Source organism: Thermobia domestica, chromosome 6 (assembly GCF_964235325.1).
Source record: "Thermobia domestica chromosome 6, izTheDome1.hap1.1, whole genome shotgun sequence".
Lineage (NCBI taxonomy): Eukaryota > Metazoa > Arthropoda > Insecta > Zygentoma > Lepismatidae > Thermobia > Thermobia domestica.
Window position 1 is genome coordinate 52,489,310 of NC_137459.1, and position 19,268 is coordinate 52,508,577.

General features: G+C 36.8%; 2 protein-coding genes across 2 annotated transcripts in view; one reads left to right on the plus strand and one right to left on the minus strand.

The window, feature by feature from the left end:
* Positions 1-19,268, minus strand: part of LOC145687992 (uncharacterized) — a 147,890-nt gene that overhangs the window by 52,989 nt on the left and 75,633 nt on the right. The gene's annotated exons all lie outside the window — the stretch shown is intronic.
* The window catches only part of LOC145687991 (putative G-protein coupled receptor Mth-like 1), a 199,732-nt gene continuing 192,140 nt past the window's right edge, over positions 11,677-19,268 (plus strand). Inside the window, exon 1 of the mRNA XM_081761644.1 lies at positions 11,677-11,777. The gene's annotated coding sequence lies outside the window, so the exon portion shown is untranslated. The remainder of the gene's footprint in view (positions 11,778-19,268) is intronic.

The window sequence follows — 19,268 nt, forward strand, 5'->3', positions numbered from 1 at the left end:
GCAACGTTTTTCCTTTAGTATTTATACATATCATTTTCTACACAAAACTGCATTCAGTCTACAAATATTGATATTAGAATGATGGTACCGGTTTCGATACTCAGTATGAATTACCAATATTTGTAAAAAAAAAAAAATTGTATTTTCTGGTACCGGCACAGAAACCATATTCTGAAAATTTATCATATGTCCCACAAAAATGCCAACTCAGGTACGAAAAAAAAATCCCATGAACTTATTTCCCTTGGTTGCTCTTTGAGTCCAAGAATATAATCTCAACCGTAATCATTGAAAGATTTACGGGGTTTGAGGCTTTCAGGCTGAAGCCCGCCCAAATAGCAGGATTTTTTTTTAATTAATGTTAGTAATTCCTATGCATATAAGCTTCAAGCTCCCAAAAGTCTAGTGATTTCTAAAAAAACAAAGCCTTTGTGAGTGAACCCCCTCTCAAACTATTTTTCTGGATCCGCCATTGCTCATAATTTATTTTCCAACAAGAAATTCATTCCGGCATCTACCTAAACAGGAAATTTATCTAAATTTAGAATGCAGGAGGTTCCAGTAGTAATCATTTCCTATCAAAGGGGTATTTTGGACCGGTGCAAAGTAACCCCGATTAGAGGCTGAAACTGCCTTCTTCCAGTTTTATTTTTTTATGACTTTAAAACGTTTCACATTTCAATTTCAACTATTGCTTCAAAGTCCCATTATACACAGCAGTGTTGTACGAAACTGGCTTAACTTTGACAGAAATTCTTGTAGGTGATAGCTTTCAAATTTTGTCGGCCTTTACAGTGACTGCTTTCCATACCTCTACAAGAACGAACCCTCCTGGTAATTAGAACTTATGTTAACCGCCAACATTGTAGCCAAAATACAGTTAGATGTTCTATCTTAAGGTGGCAGTTGAAACTTCCTCTTTACATTTCATGGTTTCACGGACAGAGGACTGTGAATCTCTTTTCATATTTTGTGCAAAGTAGCCTCAGGTGTGCAAAATAACCCTGTTTTATGGTACTAGATGTTCTTGGCTTAGCCCCATTTTGAAGAGTCTTTATGTATTCACCAAGAACAAGTGTAAGATATTGAGAACAGATGATAGCTCTTCTGCTAATGCAAATTTTGTGAGAAAATTCTATGCTCACAAAACTATTATCGTGAAAGATTACAGAAAATATAATAGTTCCTTACTTGGCATATATGTTAAGTATATAGCATGAAGATTTGTTCATGCCTAAAATAAAACCTAATACAAATTCTCAATCAAACCCCATATGTGTGGTTTTTCTGGTGGTTTTGCCGTTTCTTCTCACTGTTTCCATTCCACCATTTCATACATTTTCAACATCACCGTCTCTCTTAGCCACGGTGCATAATAGTGGGACGTTAAACTAGAAATCTTATTTTATTTCATTTCAAATTCCCAATGTCAGTTACTTAGATATTTATGACTCCCTGTAAGGCAATATAAATAATAGGCTAGATGTATCTACCTGATACACAAGATTTTGAACACATTATGATACCTTTGCTAATTTATTGTTCTAGGCAAATAAAAGGTTTGGTTGACCAATGACTAATAATAGTTATCAGTACTGTATTTGTACCTCAATGGCTTGCTTACTAAGAACACACTGTATATTGTATAAAGAACACTGTGGCAGTGTTCCTAATTTTCACGTCCCCTCGTTCATCCACCTAGTCCTTTAACACCGCCGTATTGTTATTTTCACATTGTAAAATTAACACAGTCATTTAAATTGACACTGACATTGGTAACAAACAAACCGGTAACAGTGGGCATGTGTTAACCTCAACACCGAACTTTCGTGTTGAATTAACACGCTAAAGTGGTGGTTATGCTGGGACCGCTGGCATATGTTAAAGTGGAGTTGTATTAATATCACTGTTTTCTACTCTGTATGAGTCGTGCATCTACAGTTTAAGGTGGTGCCCGAATTTCGTTCAAGAGGACACGGCGGCTCAATAGTAGATCGTTCACCTCTGGCGCGTGGGATCCCTGGTTCGATCCCAGCTCGCGCCAAGTGGACTTTGTGCGTGACAAATACCGTGTTCATGAGTTTTTTTTCGGGTTCTTCCGTTTCCTCCTACTTTCTTCATTTCACCATTACATTTGCTTTTTCATCACCACCGTCTCCTTTAGCCTAGCTGGCATAGCTGTGGGACGTAAAACTGAAAGATTTCATTTCATTTTGTTTTTGTCGAATTTCGTTCAAATTTCAAGGGTTTCTCACAGGAAGTCAAACCCAAGATCACGTACTAACCAGTAAATCAGCAGGGATTGCAAACTGGACAATAAGTTTCTGAAATAGTGTATGGAAGCGAGAGTATCTCCCCTCCGAAAAAAGCACCCTATACGATTTCCTGTAAAAGGAATTTCACCCTGCAATCGAGAAGTTAAAAAAAAGAAAAAAAGAAAGAAAAAAACGTTCCGCGATTATATCTTCTAAAGTTTAGACTAAAGAAGATAGGTGATTAATGATAATGAACGATTGTGAAATTAAATTTTTAAGGTTTTTCATAGGGAATCGAATCCAGAAACACATGCACCAAAAGCATAGCGCTACCCACTAGACCATCGGGAAGAGTTCCGAAAAGTAAAAAACTCTACATTACTAGCTGCCACTAAACAATTCTATTTCTTTCAAAAATATCTCGACATATTCTTTGATCTTCTTTACAACCGAAAATGACAACCATGAAAGCAGGACTGGGATTATTTTTCTTTTTTTTCGTTTGTACTACCGTTCTAGTTGGATATTTATTAACAGGTTGAAAGACACACTTCCTTAACTAACGAAATCGATTTTCTTTCATTTAGTTAGCTAGTACGTGGCTAACATGATACACATCGTGGTACATGATTTAAAAGAAGTGCATGTTTTGTGTGAAGCAATCTAGAAATTAAAAAAAAAAAATGAGGAACACACGCAATCAATCAAAGGACCATTTCATAACTCTCTTTCACGGAAAATTGTAACGGAAAAGAAAAGTCTTTTTTATGTGTGTATGTATTATTAAACGATTTTCAAATGGACTGCACAAAAACTTACAAAGTCACTGCTTTTCATCTTTTATACTCCTTTAAAAAAAAATCAAGAAAACTTCAGCACGTTACAAAGTGTGTGAACTCAAAAATTCGTAAAGAAAGTTAAACGGTGCAATTCAAAATCGTATATCCATGTGATATATATAAAACAAACGAGCGAAGATTTAACAATTGACTTGGTAAAGTCCCTCAAGGTAAGCTTACTACGTATACTATTGATTACCATTGACAATATGGCTCTAGCGATGACGCAAACAAGTAAACAGACGTACTCACAATGATTTTGTCTCCTTTGCATTCAACATTCTTCAATTAGACTATATTGGAACTTTATTGTGAATTTCCTATGCGTATTTTTTGTGTAAACATTCCTTTTACAGAGGTGCATTTGTAGAAGAATCGTTACATTTCCAATTATCCTGAGCACTTACAGTCATTCTTACAATATGTTTGCTGACAATTGTCAGAATAGTTATAGGCCATTGCCCTTTTACAATCGTGTTTTTCTTTTCATTTTTTTCTTTTTTGTAATTGAGTCAAATTATCCGATAGAAGCTTAGCATTACACTTGCTTAATTTACAAACAACGTTCTTGAGTTTGGTGCCTGAGACCCAGGTTCGATTTCCGGTGGCAGCTTCTATAGTTCGGTTTTGATGTTAAAGTGTGTATATCCGTGTCTCATCTAGCCTCTGTGATTAAAACAGACCGTTAGTTCCTAACAACTAAACAAAATAACGGGACACAAAACAAAAAATATATAATGTAATCCAGAGGAAAGTGAAAACAAATGTTATAATCTATACTTAAATATACGAGAGATGGAGAGTGAGTCGTGGCAACCCAGTAATATTTCGACAGTCGAAGGCTGTATTAAAAATGTGTTATCTACAACTGAAAGAGAATCCATAAAGGATATTTTGTTGGTAGGAACCATGAAAGAAAACTCAAGCAGCTCTGTGACATAGACATGTTATAACACCTCGTCTCATTTGTATATATCATATTTTTAATACATTCTTTGATTCTCGAAGTATTATTTGGGTGGCATAACTTACTCCCCAATTCTCTCTCGTATATATGTATCTATATCTATGCATCTCTCTCTCTCTCTCTCTCGCTATATATATACCAGGTCTAAGCGCGTACGAAACCCTTTTCTCGATTTTCCGCTCGGGAGGGAGGGAAATTGGAGTGGGGCAAAACGTATGCATAAAACAGTAGGATAAGTACCTGAGACAATGAATATCAGCAGTATTAGATTGGAGTTTAGCGTCCCTTTCAGCAGCAAGGCTATATGAGACGTGAACCTACAGCTTAACAGGGCTTCCGAACCAAATGTGCTGCCGCCGGGAATCGAGCTCGAGTCTCCCACTCGTAGGCTAACCATATAGCCACAATTGGGCTTCGAATGGATATTAGTGTCAAGTCCATAATTTTCAGGATCGTCAAGATGAATAGTGATACTCTCGATGTCGTTCAAGCCTAAGTTTAGCTCTCATGGTTATGGCTAAACAATATCATATCGAAAATGACCAAAGACACAACCCTTTCTTACTAAATTATTTTACTCATTTCTTTACCTTTTTTCTTTTTTCCGCTTCGGGGTGGTGGTGGCAGGCAGGCCTGTAGCCACCACAAAAATGTAGGGGAGGGAGCGGCTGAAGTTAGGGGGTCCCGATCCAACCATATTAAAGTTCATCACCATATTATAGTTCATTTGCAAGCCTACCGTGAAAATTTTAGGGGGCCCTGCCCCCCTTAGACCCCCCTGGATACGGGCCTGGTGGCAGGGGATCAAAATTATGCACAAAAGAGGAGGATAAATATCTGGAATGACAGATATTAATATCAAATTCATAGTGTTCAGCGTTGTTGAGATGAATAATTAGACTACCGATGTCGTTCAAGTCCAACTCTAGCCATCATTATCATCGAAAATGGGGGTGGGAGCTGAAGAAAAAAGTAGCACATACAAAATGACCGATATTAGTATTCAATCCATAATTTACGAGATCGCCAAGTTGATTAGTGACCGCACTGATGACATTTTATTTCCAAGTTTATGTAAGAAAGGGACATGTCAGGTGGTCCCGGAATTGATAGGGACAACACCGATAGGTTCTTCTTCGTAACTATTTTAACTCATATTTTCAGGGAGACAGAGTATTTTCGCATTTGAAACATGAAATATAAGAAGTCTTTATAGGGCAGACGCGCTAAAATCCGTAACAAGTAAGTTAGAAAAATATAGGATGAACCTAGTAAGATTTCAGAAAGTTAGATAGGAAGAAAGGGTAGCAGTAAAGTCCGGAAATTTTACATTCTTTTACGGAGAAGGAAATAGAAATCACCAACTAGGAACATGATTTTTCGTTCACAAACGAATAATGTCAGCAATTAAACGGGTTGAATTTGTTAATGATAAAAATTTCTTTCTATTACCCCTAGACTATGGACAGACAAAAAATATTTAATCTGGAATGTTTAATTGGTCTTAAAAGCTTGCTTAGTAATGTAAAATTATAAGTTTCTCAGAATAATTATATTTGAGAAGTATACATAATTTTACACTAACGCCATCTGTAAGGCAACTCTCTGAAATACTTGAAAACTGTATATTACTATCCAGGTAAGAGTTGTGCTTGTTGATTTGTGTGATACAGATCGGTAAGCTTAGGCTTCAGAAGACTGATCAGTAGCGTAAAGAGTATGAAAAATTGACAAATCACTAATTTATTATTATTATTATTATTATTATTATTATTATTATTATTATTATTATTATTATTATTATTATTATTATTATTATTATTATTATTATTATATACTTTCAAATGCCAAATTATGTACTTTCAATGTTAACAAACGAAAACCATATTCATGAAGAAATTATAGGTTGAGTGAAAGCAGGGAATTCGTGTTATTATTCAGTTCAAAATCTCTTGTCATCGCGAATTCTGTCCAGGAATTTCAAGCTTAAAATATATAAAACGATAATCATGCCTGTTGTTCTGTATGGTTGCAAAACATGATCGTTTACTCTGAGGGAAGAACATAGAGTGAAAATTAATCCAATGTCCTCGGGATTGCTGCCAGAGTGAATGTTGCTGTGCTGAGCTTTCGTTACCATACAGCGGCAACAACTTCAGAGCTCTGAAGATGTTACCGCTGTATGGTAACGAATAGCTCAGCACAGCAACATTCACTCTGGTAGCAATCTTGAGGACACTGGACTAATAGTAGACGCCAGCAAAACTTCAAAATCATAGAATGAAAGTTTTTGAGAACAAGATCCTGAGACGAATATTCGGACCCAAGAGGAACGAGAATGGGGAATGGTAGAAACTTCATAACGACGAACTACATAATTTATACGGTTTATCAAACATTATTAGGTCATCAAGTGTAGGAGACTTAGGTGCACAGGTCATGTAACCAGGATGGAAGAAAGTAGGAACGCTTTCAAAGTCTTGACTGGAAGACCAATCTGAAAACGACCATTAGGAAGACCTGGGCGCAGATGGGAGGACAATATTAAGATGGATCTCGCAGAAGTAGGAATACAAAGTAGAAACTGGCTAAGGATAGAAGTCAGTGGAGAGCTTTTGTGAACACGACATTGAACCTCTAGTTTCCATAGGCCATAGAGTTGTTATTATTATTATTATTATTATTATTATTATTATTATTATTATTATTATTATTATTATTATTATTATTATTATTATTATTTCTTAATAGATCCGATGTTCTGTGACTGCTTTTAAAGTCACTAAACTCCTGCCTCCACAACTTTGAGGACCACTGAACATATCGTCGCATGAGAACCAGAGGAACGTAACTCTAAAAGTGCGATTTTCGTTTTCTTCATGTTTGGACACAATTTTTAAAGCTCCACTTGGTGTAAATTGAACGTAACGCCATCTGTTTTCCTTGTCGATCATCTGTTGTAATGTAGCTCAATTACCTTCTTATTAAAAACACATCTTTCTAAGAAAATAATATTTTTGTCCTCTCGTCTGTAAATCGACGAAAATGGAGTTACGTTCCTCTGGTTCTCATGCGACAATATGAAGTATAAAGTAACACAGAGTGTATATACAAAGGCTCTTTCCAAATTTGCACATTCATTGCGTCCAGCCTGTACTACGTACGGAAATGTATGATATTTGTTGTATAATAAATTGTAAATATCAAAATTTCTAATTGTAATTACCGTTTGAGGTTTCAGGTGCCCCACTGACGTGGCAAGTTTGGTATTAATCACAAGAGAAAACACAATATGTCAGTTAGTTCATTGAAACAAAGTATGACGCACGAATTCAACGGTATTTCCAGATTAAACGTGCAAAAAGTTTGCTATGTCATTCTATTATCTACCAGTGACAAGAGGAATTCACGAATGCCGGGTTTGTGGTGGATCAAAATCGTATTATCTGTCTACAAACATTGATTTCTAAGAGATCCATTTTCAAGTAGCACAAATTCCATTCGTTCCACTGCTAGAGGACTACAATTGCACCGATGGAATGTACACAAGATACTGCCAGCTATTGACAACAGTATCTGTAACAAGTGAAAATGTCAAAAGCATTTTGCAAAGAACGAAACGGAACGACCTTAAGAATTCAGTGACGATACTTGATAGGCCTCCGTACACTTTCCGAAATTCTAGACTAATTTTTGCATATACTGATCTCTTATCTATATAAAAAGCTATATTCAACAAGCCAGGGTGTACTGAGCTCAGAAATTTCTAGAGTGTGAAGCTGTGGAACACAACCTACGTTACCAAGCTGAGCTTGTCCCTGAGCAAACTTGGCCACCAAATACAGCTATCTTGGGCAAGGTACTACTTGCGCACCAATTTTCGTTCTGATCCTGTCAGTAGTTACCGAGGAATAAAGTACCATATACAAGCTGAGCCGACCTTATCCGTGGACGAGCTCGGCCATGAAATATAACGACCTTCATTTCTGACACGATGGGTTACTGGTTCTCCAAATTTGGTTTAGATTCGGCCAGTAGTTACCGAGATATAAAGTATCACATACATACACACAAACACATACATCTGAAATGAAACTATAAGCTCCCGTATGGTTACGCCTGGAGGTAAAACTTTCATTTTGGTTTAGTGATTCTAAAAAGTAAAAAAAAAAAAAAAATGAATTTACATTGACTGTAGTATTCTTCGTTATACCAGGCTATTATAACTAGCGGAATACCCGTTCTTCGCACGGTGAGAATACGTTTCATTTTGAACATAAAGGGCTGAATTTGGATTTAAACGGAAATCACTTAGCCCTCACCTTCTCTCACCTATCCCTTTGCTTTCCCTTCATGTCCTTCCCGAAGAAAGGGTGTACCCCTTGACCGGTTTAACCTTGTAAAAAAAATAAACGGGATGATAAGTGTCACTGTTCATCTCCGTGACCCCAAAAAGTATGAATTCTAACACAGTCTGGCCTTGTTAACCCGAATATTTGTTTGCTCGAGCTATTCGCATTATCAAAAAATTCAGATTACCAAGTTATGCTTAAAAACACGCCCGAAACAAGCTTAAAATAAATAAATTCAGTTTGTATGTACGTGCAATAAATTGAAAATTTACACAATAAAGACCTACTACCGGGTACAAAATGAGACCTTGTATGTCACTGTTCTTTAAATACTACAGTACAGTAACGTTATATGTACAGTACAGTAACCGGTCATACTCAGCACTTTTATTCCAAATCTTTTTATTATTATTATTATTATTGTTAAAAAATCTAACCTTTTCTGCCACCACTTAGCATGTTATTTTCGGCCCTCTGCTGCACTATCCATATGTAAAGTGCTTGTTCAATACCAACATTTTTAACCGTTCTCAAAGTTTGTCGCTTTCCCTGGCCACATTCCGTACAAGAACAGTGAGAGATTATCTTATCTCTCTTACTTTTAATGTAAAACACTGTCAATTTTCCAACACCGTATTCTGAAGCAAGTTTTCCTAATCTTTCTCCATTGTGCAATCGCTTGATAGCCTTGCACTTGTCTTCTAAAGTTAGAGTAACATGTTTCCTTTTCGACGAAACGCACGCCTGACTTCACGCAACTATAGTACGTATGGTACTACATTCTGTATACTCCTGAAAATGGACTGACCTGACTAATCGTGGCAGCTTTGTTTACATTTGTTTACGGTTGCATTGTTGTGACATGAAAATCTAAAAATACAGTATGTAGGTAGAGACGACGCCTGAAGGTCGTTCGGAGTACCGTTCGTACGGATTAACGAGTTTTTACTGTATTAGTCATTTTTGATCATTTTTAAATATCTGCCCTTCTTCCTCCCCTAAGTTCTACCGCCAAAATGAAATGACAAAAATTATTCCAGGCCTGATCCTCATCTATGTTCAAAATTTGATTGAGATTGATTGAGTAGTTCAAGAGGTATAAAGTCACAAACATAATTACTTTTATTTTTATACGTATAGATTAAGAATATTTTAAATATACTAGCTGGAGAGGAAAATAGAAGAAACGAATACTGAAGAAGAGAAAAAGAAGGAGGACATAGAGAGGTTCCACAACCTACTACAGCAGAGCGAGTACAACAAAGAGAAGTTAAAGAAGAACAGAAGAGGAAAGAAGGAAAGGAAGGAGAAAGTAGAGAAAGGAAGAGAAGGAGAAGAAATGACACAGGATAGAGAGCATTGGATAGAAGACAGAAGTACTAAAGAACTTACTAAGAAGAGGTGGTGTAAAGACGTACAGAAAAGGAGGAGGAAGAATTTTGGAAGTGATTAAGCAAGTGAAAAGTAGAACGAAGGAAATATCTGAGAAGAAGGTGTAGTGTATAAAGCAAAGTGTAAGGATTGTGATATGATATACATCGGGGAAACAGGGAAAAACTTAAGGAGAGAATAAAACAACATAGGATGATGTGAGACTTAAGAGAGAAAATAATGCCATATATAAACATTTTAAAGAAACGGGGCATGATATAGATTGGGATGGTGTGCAGGGACTAGAAAGGGAGAATAGACTAATAATAAGGAAATGAAAGGAAGCATAAAGAATAAAGAAAGAGAAAAGTGACAAATTTATGAACTGGACAAGTGGACTGTTAATACATAAGCTATGGAATAAATTATTAGAACAAATTGAAGAAAAAGATCAAGACTAGACAGATTTATATGTATTTTATATCCATATATAGATTAATATTATATATAGTTATGCTTATACTGTATATAGTTTTATATATTGTTCTATTTTTTATTTGATTTTTACTATTATATCTATATATTCTTACGCTTGTGCATTCGGTAGGAATGCTTTCGTCGTCGTTTTGAAGAAAGAAAGGAAACTATTATCGTTAACTTGGGAAATATAGCTCACTGGTAGATTTGAGAGGTAACTGAGAAGACGACGAGCGTTTTAGTTTATAGGGCATGTGGGTAGAAATAAATAAAAACAAATATTTTTAAAAAAAGAGAGTCGAGAGTTTGTTTAGGAAGAAAGAAAAGGAAGGTTGTTTGGGCGTTTAGGACCTTGGATGTGTATTCCGTACCTCCGTTCCTGGTCGTCGACTGGTGGTCTCCATGTCTCGGCTTCTGTGTCGAATTGGCGAGGAACTTGGTATAGGTCTCTCCTGTCGTTGCTCACACTCGCTCCTCGTGAACTTTACCGCTCCTCGTGTACTTCACCGCTTCTCGAGTGCTACCCCCCTCTTCCGGGTCCTGGGACGTTTTTATATCAAACAAAGTAGGAAGATGGCCGACGAAATTACGGAAAAACATCCAAAGTACGCACGTGTAGGATTCAGGAAAGTGCAAGGTAAATGGATTTCTCGACTTATTTAATAATTTGTCAACAGTTACAGAACGCTTTGGTTACATCAGATTACATAAGTTACATAAATTTACCAAGAATGAAGAATGAGGAATCGTCTACTAAAGAGAATTTTGAAATGTTTGCTGACTGTCTTATTATTCCAAGTTGTGTCTGTCTCTCATCATCCACAGAAAATAAAGAAAGAAAAAAAAATAAAAAATAATATCGTTTTTAAATCTTGATCTGAATATTAAAAATATGAGGGAAATCCAATATCTCTACATTCCCGCCACTAAATCTTACTGAACGACGAAAAGAGGAACGCTGTCGTTTCAGGTCCAATTACTTATTGAACGCACTGTATATCTTTATGTATGTTAAATACATATAAAAAAATAATTAATCACACATCACTAAAAAAAAAAACACTTAAATCACTAGCGTTAACAGATAATAAAATGTAGCACTAAACCAATCAATCAATCAATATTTGAAGAATAAACACACAAGAAAGTTAATTTGTCAATTTGAAAGCATCATCTTTCAATGTCTTGGATAGTTCCTGTCTTTTCTCCCATTTAAATAGTTGATGTAATCGTTAAGATACTGAAGCACATGGTCTTGTTTATAACATTGAACTTGAAACTGTAGAATGCTGAATCGGCAGAGTCTCAGCTGCAAGATAATCTACTCCAGCTTGGTCGTTGACCATATGCAAAGGACGTAGTGAAGTTGAAGTAGCTGTCACCAGATGGCAGATGTTATCGGCTGAACTGGAAGGATGACGCTGGGGGTGATGGGGTGTGGCTGTGAGCTTGCTTGAAGATGTATAATTATAATATATTTATAGTAGCAATATTTATGTCCGTGACGTGTGATAAGGTGAGTTTTACGTGCATCAAAAAAAATTAGTGTGAACAAAAAGTGAGAGAAAAAAAAACGTTCAGCAACATATCATTCCTTGCGTCGGTTGGTGGGCAAATCGTGAGGTTCAAATCTGAGCATCGATATCTCTTGATGTCCATAAATCCTCTTCTTCTTAGTGGTGTAATGCTGCATTGAGGTACGGAAAGGGGTTGTAGGGAGATAATTTTTTTTTATAAAAAAAATATTAAAGGAAAAAAGGAATAGTGATTGAAGTTATCAGAAACATGTGACTCTGTATATGTGTATCTAGGATGAAGATTAAGAAAGGGTGTATATCAGAAGGGTAGAAAGTGAAAATTATAGATGTTATAATATAAAGAAATAGGAATTGTAGCGAAAATATGGCAAAGGAACACAGTCTCTAAGCCGTGGGAAAATGTAAACATGAAAATTTTCAAGATGGCTGCCATGACGCTATGACGGAGGGATGGGAGTTTTCGCAAAGGCTCTCGGTATAGTAATGGCCGATGTTTGTTTACAAACAGAAGGATAAAAGCAAAACGAATGACAAGTTATAATGGCTGTTTTAAATTTGGGGGGGGGGGGGCACAAGAGTTCAAAAACAAGGATAATGATATTGGGAAAGTAAGATTTGATTAAGATAACTATTATTAGGCTTTTGAAAGGCGATTTCAAAGTCAAGGTACCTAAACGTGAATCCAGTGGCGTCTCGGGGGGGTTGGTTTTACGAAATAATGGAATTGTGGAGAAGATTTGAAAGTAAGGAAAATTAGAGTGAAATGCGGTAAGGTTATTGTCCGAAGACTTACTTCCGGTGAGAAACAGGGTTGGCAACTCAGGTAAGAATATCAAGGTATCGTAAAAAAAAAAAAAAATCAGGGAAGATAAATAAAGGAAGTGTCGTTATTTGAGGACTGTGAGGGTGATTTTTATGAAAGCCTGAGAGTGATCGTAGTATTTCAGTAGAGGTGGGTAGGAGGCATCAGAAAAATTAGGAGAATAGAGAAACATAAAAAAAGAAGAAAAAGAAAGAATTAGTATTAGTATAAGTACTTCACATTCATGATCTGACCAAATGCCCAAAATATCTAAACAATTTCCTATTAAAATCTTAAATACAATTTCCTTAATATCATATTCTAAAGGGGGCCGGGGGGCTCATTATTTCCAACATAAACCTAACCCATTTCCTGATTAGGTTGGGAATTTAAGGTAACCAGAGGTTGGATTGGGTTTTATCGCCCAATACTCGATTGTGTTAGTAAAATTATGTTGGAAATAAAAATTGTGGGGGGGGGAAGAAGGTCTCTAAATTCATAAAAATAGGTATGTCCGGTAATGATTCTCAATTTTATATGGTCGTGCGTATATACGTTCTAATATCTTCTTCTAGATGCTGTTTCACAAAATGCGTGAATTGCTCGACATCTCAGTTTCCGTATCCGCTTTTAAGAATACACTATATAGTTGGAAATGTACGAAGATTTTACGTTAGAATTCCTTAATTCCAAGACGGTAGAAGGTGGTACTATAATCTCTGTACCAAAACTTCCGTCATTAACTATCAATTCTTCCGGAGGAGGAGGTAAACTCAATTCTGACACTGAATGTGCATCCTCATTTCTGTTCGAAGTGGTGAACTTTTCTGGGGTCACTTCAGGTTCTTGATCTCTTTCTTCAATCCTCTCGTTACATCTATTCTCAAAACTCTTCATCTGCAGTGGCGTATCATCACCAATTTTTTTCATTAAACTTTTCATAACTCTATAGAGCAAAATTAGACTTACAATTGCAATAACGGTTTGCACAATGTCTAAAAAGTAGCTCAATTCTTGCAAAGAAAATTCCGTAGACGCACTACATTTTCTACAAAACCATATAAAATTGAAAATCCCATGTTCTCTTAGCAAATAAATAAGTAGAAGAGTTATGATGATATTCCAAATAATAATAATTCCTGGTATAAAATATTCATGCTTATAGATAGGCATCTTAATGGGCGTCTGGTCAATTATCGTAAATGCTGATATATTCATATGTCGGATTGAAGAACTCCAAACATCGTTAAGTAAAGATGAAACATTAAAAAATTCATTCCCTTTATACGTAGATCGTAATAGCATCAGATCATTAGAGACTAGCTGGCTCGGAAAAAGATGTAAAAATACAGGTTCTGTAAGATCATTGTCGAGACACGGAAAATCCGATCTGACGAAAAGATTTCTCTCCACAATTAATTTAGTATTGCATGGTATTCGAATTTTAAGGGCTCCGTATAATCTGGCTTCTTCTGGAACTCGAATGGTAGACACATTTTCTCTAGTCTTCAAAGTTAGAAATTCTGGTGGGTGTATTAAAACAAACTCATGCGATCCAATGTCTATAATCTGTGCCTCTTTCGAATCATATCACGTATGGTCACAGTTGTGTAATATTTCCCTGACTGTACTGGCAACGAAAGCTGCGTGAGCACAATTTATTAAACGAGAACGTGTCACAGTGTGTGTAGGTATCTTACATAACTTTGATTGGCTATAATGACAAGCAAGTAGGCTTGTTCCTGTTATTGGTATAAGATCTTTTTTATCTTGAACTACCATAACTAAAGGCTGGATATCAACGGTACAAGTTTGGTTGTATACAGCAAACGGAAGTGGCTGCACATCATATAACTCAAATGAAGGCTGTATTTCAACGATCGGAATTTTCATCTGTAGATAAATGTACGTGTCGGTGATTGAACAAGTCAAAACATTAATTGAATAATACATCTCCAATAACGACTTATCTATGGCTAACTTATATCCATTTTTCAAAATGATATTCTCAAATTCAGATAAATGTGCGTGCAACACTTTATAAGGAATTATATTAGGGTTCAGCCTAGCATCTGTACACATCTGAATTGTCAGATCATATTTAAAAATTTGTAGAAACTGTACAAACTGCGTTGAAATCGAATAAAATTCTTGAATGAACGAAATGACCTCTTTATGTACTCGATTTGCAAGCTTATTAAGATGATCTCCCAGATCATGTTCTTGATCCAATATTTTTGCCGAAAAGTTTCTAATTTTTTGAAAATTATCCTGTATCTGATCTTGAAAACTTAAAAATTCTGAAGTTGTGTTTCGAATATATAAATTGTTTTTTAACAATTGTTTTTGTAAACCCAGTACAGTTTGTTCCAAATGAAATTCCTTCTTATTTATCGAATCAATAGAAGAACTGTCAGCTACGTCACAACACCAATTCAATGCTTTCCCAATGAACCCTAACAGTGCACGTGGAGATCTGGTTGATAATCGATGAAATCGTGGATTTGGAGGCTTTAAAAAATAATCGTTAATGTGGACTTGCAGATCATGTAAGTCTTTTGCAGCTTCGCAGACATCTGGAGCTAGAGTGTCATTTTCGTTGCAAAGCAGAAATTCAAAAAGAGAAGAAACCTTAACATCATGCGGAAAGGAAAATGTCAAATTAAAAGATATCGGTAATGAGTGTTGGTACAAAATAACATTTGGGAGTTTACGGAAAAATAAACCAGATGTTATTTGGAACTCGGTGTTATTAGATGTCACATATGGGAAAGAGAAAGATAGGATAATGCAGCTTAAAACAAAATAGGTTATCTGAAACACAAATTAAATATAATGAGAAATTTAGAATTTTCACATGTTCTATTGATTATTATCTCTGTTAGCCTAAGTATATATGTTCCTGTTAAATTGCGTTACTAATTTCAATGTTTCCTTCTTTTCTAGGTAAGTGGAATGCCTACTAGTTCATCTCAGTACTTCACCTAATTTTATTTTCAACAATGGAGGTAGACAAGTCATAGCAAAAAACTGTTTTTGGGAGATGGTTTAATACTTCCTCTGGACCTGCACTTTAACAGAATAATGGACACAGGATTTTTTTTTTGGTGGTAAAAGGTTGTACTAACATACTGCAAATTAACATAGAAATAACTCCCTGTTAGGCCAGTAATAACTAATCTCTAGGTTAAGTACATTATATAAATTTTATGCTCTTGTAAAGGACAAAAAAACTCATTTCGGGAAATATTCGTGCATCACTTTTTCGTAAATAATTTGATTTTGTTTATCGAATTGAACAAAAATTATTTTTTCAAAATAATCGAGGTACTCCTCGAGATACTCCCTTACTACGTTCAAAGCAATTCTTGCAGCCTCTAATTTCGGGTAGTTAAATACTCCTGTAGCTATATTTGGAAAGGCAATGGTCGTTATGTCATTGTCCATAGCCAACTGTAGGGATTTCTCATAACACATCTTTAGGCGCTTAGCATTTTTATCATCGGGTGCAGATACATGTATAACATAATCTACAGGTAGATTATATCCTGAGGTTAATACGGCATTACCTGGGTTCAAGTGACCAATTTTCTTGCACTCCTGCCTCATTTCACTTCCCGCCAAAGACTGTACCATCAAGTCTACACCTCCTCTTGGTTGCAACTGGCTGTTGGATGAATTTACGATCGCTTGTCCTGCCAGTGACGTAATAGACCCATAATACAAAGCCACTTTCCGGTTAATTTCCTCGTTGACGGCAAACTTCGGTTTTTCAACATCAGCCATCGATTTGGTGTCGGGTCCGGTCTCGTCCCACGACGGAATTTCGGACATCAATTTCACATCTCGAATGAACAATGAATCCGCTTCCCCCGTGCTTTCCTCTTCCTGATACTCCATCAAAAAAGAAGTGGACTCCTCCTGCTGCTGAAAATCCTTTTCCTGGACTCCTTCACCCAATATTTGTGCATCCTGATTCTCTAACTTTTGCAAGTCCTTAGATATTCCCTTCTCAGGTGGATAATACTTCTTAAGCCGGTCTATAGAAAATGAGTCTATCTTAATCTGTCCTCTAGGTGTTCGAAACTTAACATAATAGCTGTTGTCATGTTTTTTGGACACAATTTGACCAGGTCCAAAATACTTTCCCGAGAAAGCAGCACATTGTCCTCGTTTTCTAGACAGATCAAAAATCCAAACCGCTTCACCCTGCTTGAATTCTTGTTGTATTCGCTTCTTGTCGTAAGACTTCTTGGACGTCAGATGTCGGTTGTACAAATTTTCTTGGGCTTTTTCGCGTATATACTTCATTCGTTCCAATCTGTCTTGGTTTTCTGAAAATTGACATTCCATACCCAACATGGCGGAATGCAACAACCGAGGAGAAAAGCCGTGGAGGAGTTCGAAAGGAGAATACTTCATGCTCAAATTGCACGTGACGTTATAGGCAAAGGTTACTTCTGGTAGAAGTTCAATCCAACGTGATTGGTCAGTTTTGTCTAAGGCGATCTTCAATTGCTGTTCTATATTTCTTACTGCGATTTCTACACTCCCAATAGAAAAATGCCCTTGAACGTCAGCGAAATGTATTTGAGTCCCCAGTATTTTACATAACTCCTTAAATAATTGACTGGTAAATGCAACACCTCTATCACAACAGATTTGAGTTGGTATCCCATACTTCAATATGACGTTGTCATATATGAAAGCACTAACAGAAGCTGCAGAAGCATCTGGTAGAGAACCAGTAATACAAAAACGAGTTCCTTCATCTATGACTATAATTAGAAATTTGTGGCGTAAGATATTATTACTAGGGTAGGTCCCACCAAGATCCACATAGATTCTAAAGAAAGGATGAACGCTAGGATGTGTCTGAAGACTACCGAACTGTTTTCCACTCCTCTTTTTTAGCAATTGACAAGTTACACAAGATTGGCACTTATCATACACAAATTTTTTCATATTGGGGAAATAGACAGACTTTAATAAAAGGTTGTATGTTTTCGAAAATCCACCATGGCACGCACCCAGTTTCCCACAATGCAGTTTCTCAAATACAATATCTCGCAATTTCGATGGTACTGCTAACAAATAAACTTTACCGAATGGTGTCTTATTCACTTTGTATGCTACATTATTCTTCAAAACAAAATACGATGCCTGTCTTTCATAGGCTGGATCCTTTTCTGCTTGATCCTCCAAGTGATCAATAATTTTCTTCAGTACTGCATCTTCTCGCTGTTCTTTTGCGATATCAATGAGGTCCATGTCTTCGATTAGGAAAATTATCGGGTCAGAGGCACTCTCTTCTTCATCTTCCTTGTCGCGACTATGCTTAACAAAGCGACTCAAACTGTCGGCTTCTATGTTGTCGGTACCTTTCACGTGGGCGATCGTAAAATCGTAACAATCAATCTCAGACATCCAGCGTGCTAATTTACCTGTCAGGTTCTTACTGTGGCGAAGAAACGTAATAGCTTTGGAGTCCGTATGAAGATAGAAATGTCGACCCACCACGAAATATCTGAAAGATCGCAGTGCATACAGCAGAGCCAAGAGTTCCAAATGGTACACTGACAAATTTTTTTCTGAAGGTCCAACTGCTCGACTGGCATATGCGATCGGTACTAGTTCAGCTTCAGGATCGTCTGAAATAGGTTGTTTTGCTACAGCTGCGAGGCCCTTCTTGCACGCATCGGTGTAGATATGTAGATCCCTCTCTGGTTTGTATGCCATCAATGTTGGGGCTTCCAAAATTGCTTTTTTCAGAGCTTCAAAAGATTCTTGTTGCTGGGTTCCCCACTTAAAATCTTGGTCTTTTCGAAGCAGAGTTTGAAGAGGATAAGCGATTTCCGAGAAATCCTTAACATACCTTCGCAAAAAGGAGCACACCCCTAAAAAACTTTTTAAATTCTTCTTCGTGCGTGGACGTTGGAAATTCTGAATCGTGGCTAACATTCGATCTGACACTTGTACTCCAAATTTTGATAAACGATGTCCCAACACTATCAAAGAATAATGTGCGATCTTTGTCTTCTCGGGAGACAATTTTAGTCCCCGTTCTCTAAGTTTTTCAAAAAGGACCTTGCACCAATGCACCATCTCGTCTACAGATGACGCGATAATGTAGAAGTCGTCCACATAATGCATAATATTTGTACTTGGAACGCCTGCTAACGTCAATTTGACCAGTCTATTAAGCGCTGCTGCAGAAGAAATGTGTCCCATAGGTAGGACACAATATTGATAACTTGACATGCCTGGTATCGAGAAGCCTGTACACTCTTTCGACTCCTCTGTAATCGGAATTTGGAAGAATCCTTTGGTCAAATCACTCGAGGTATAAAGGAGATGTCCTGCCATACGATTGATTATGTCATCCACCGACGGTGTCGCAAAGTTCGAAGGATGGGACTGCTGATTTAGACCCCTCAGATCACTTACAAATCGGAACTGATTATTACGCTTCCTAATCAGCAAGATGGGGTGGTTCCAGGGCGAGATTTTTTCCCTCAAAATCCCTTGACGAAGCATCGTGTCTAACTGCTGCTTGAGTATTCCACGAAGATGATAAGGCACTGAGTAGGGCGTCTTATTCACGGGTGTAGGATCGGATAGACGAATTTCATGAAGGTAGCCTCGTGCGAGTCCTATGTCCTCCTCA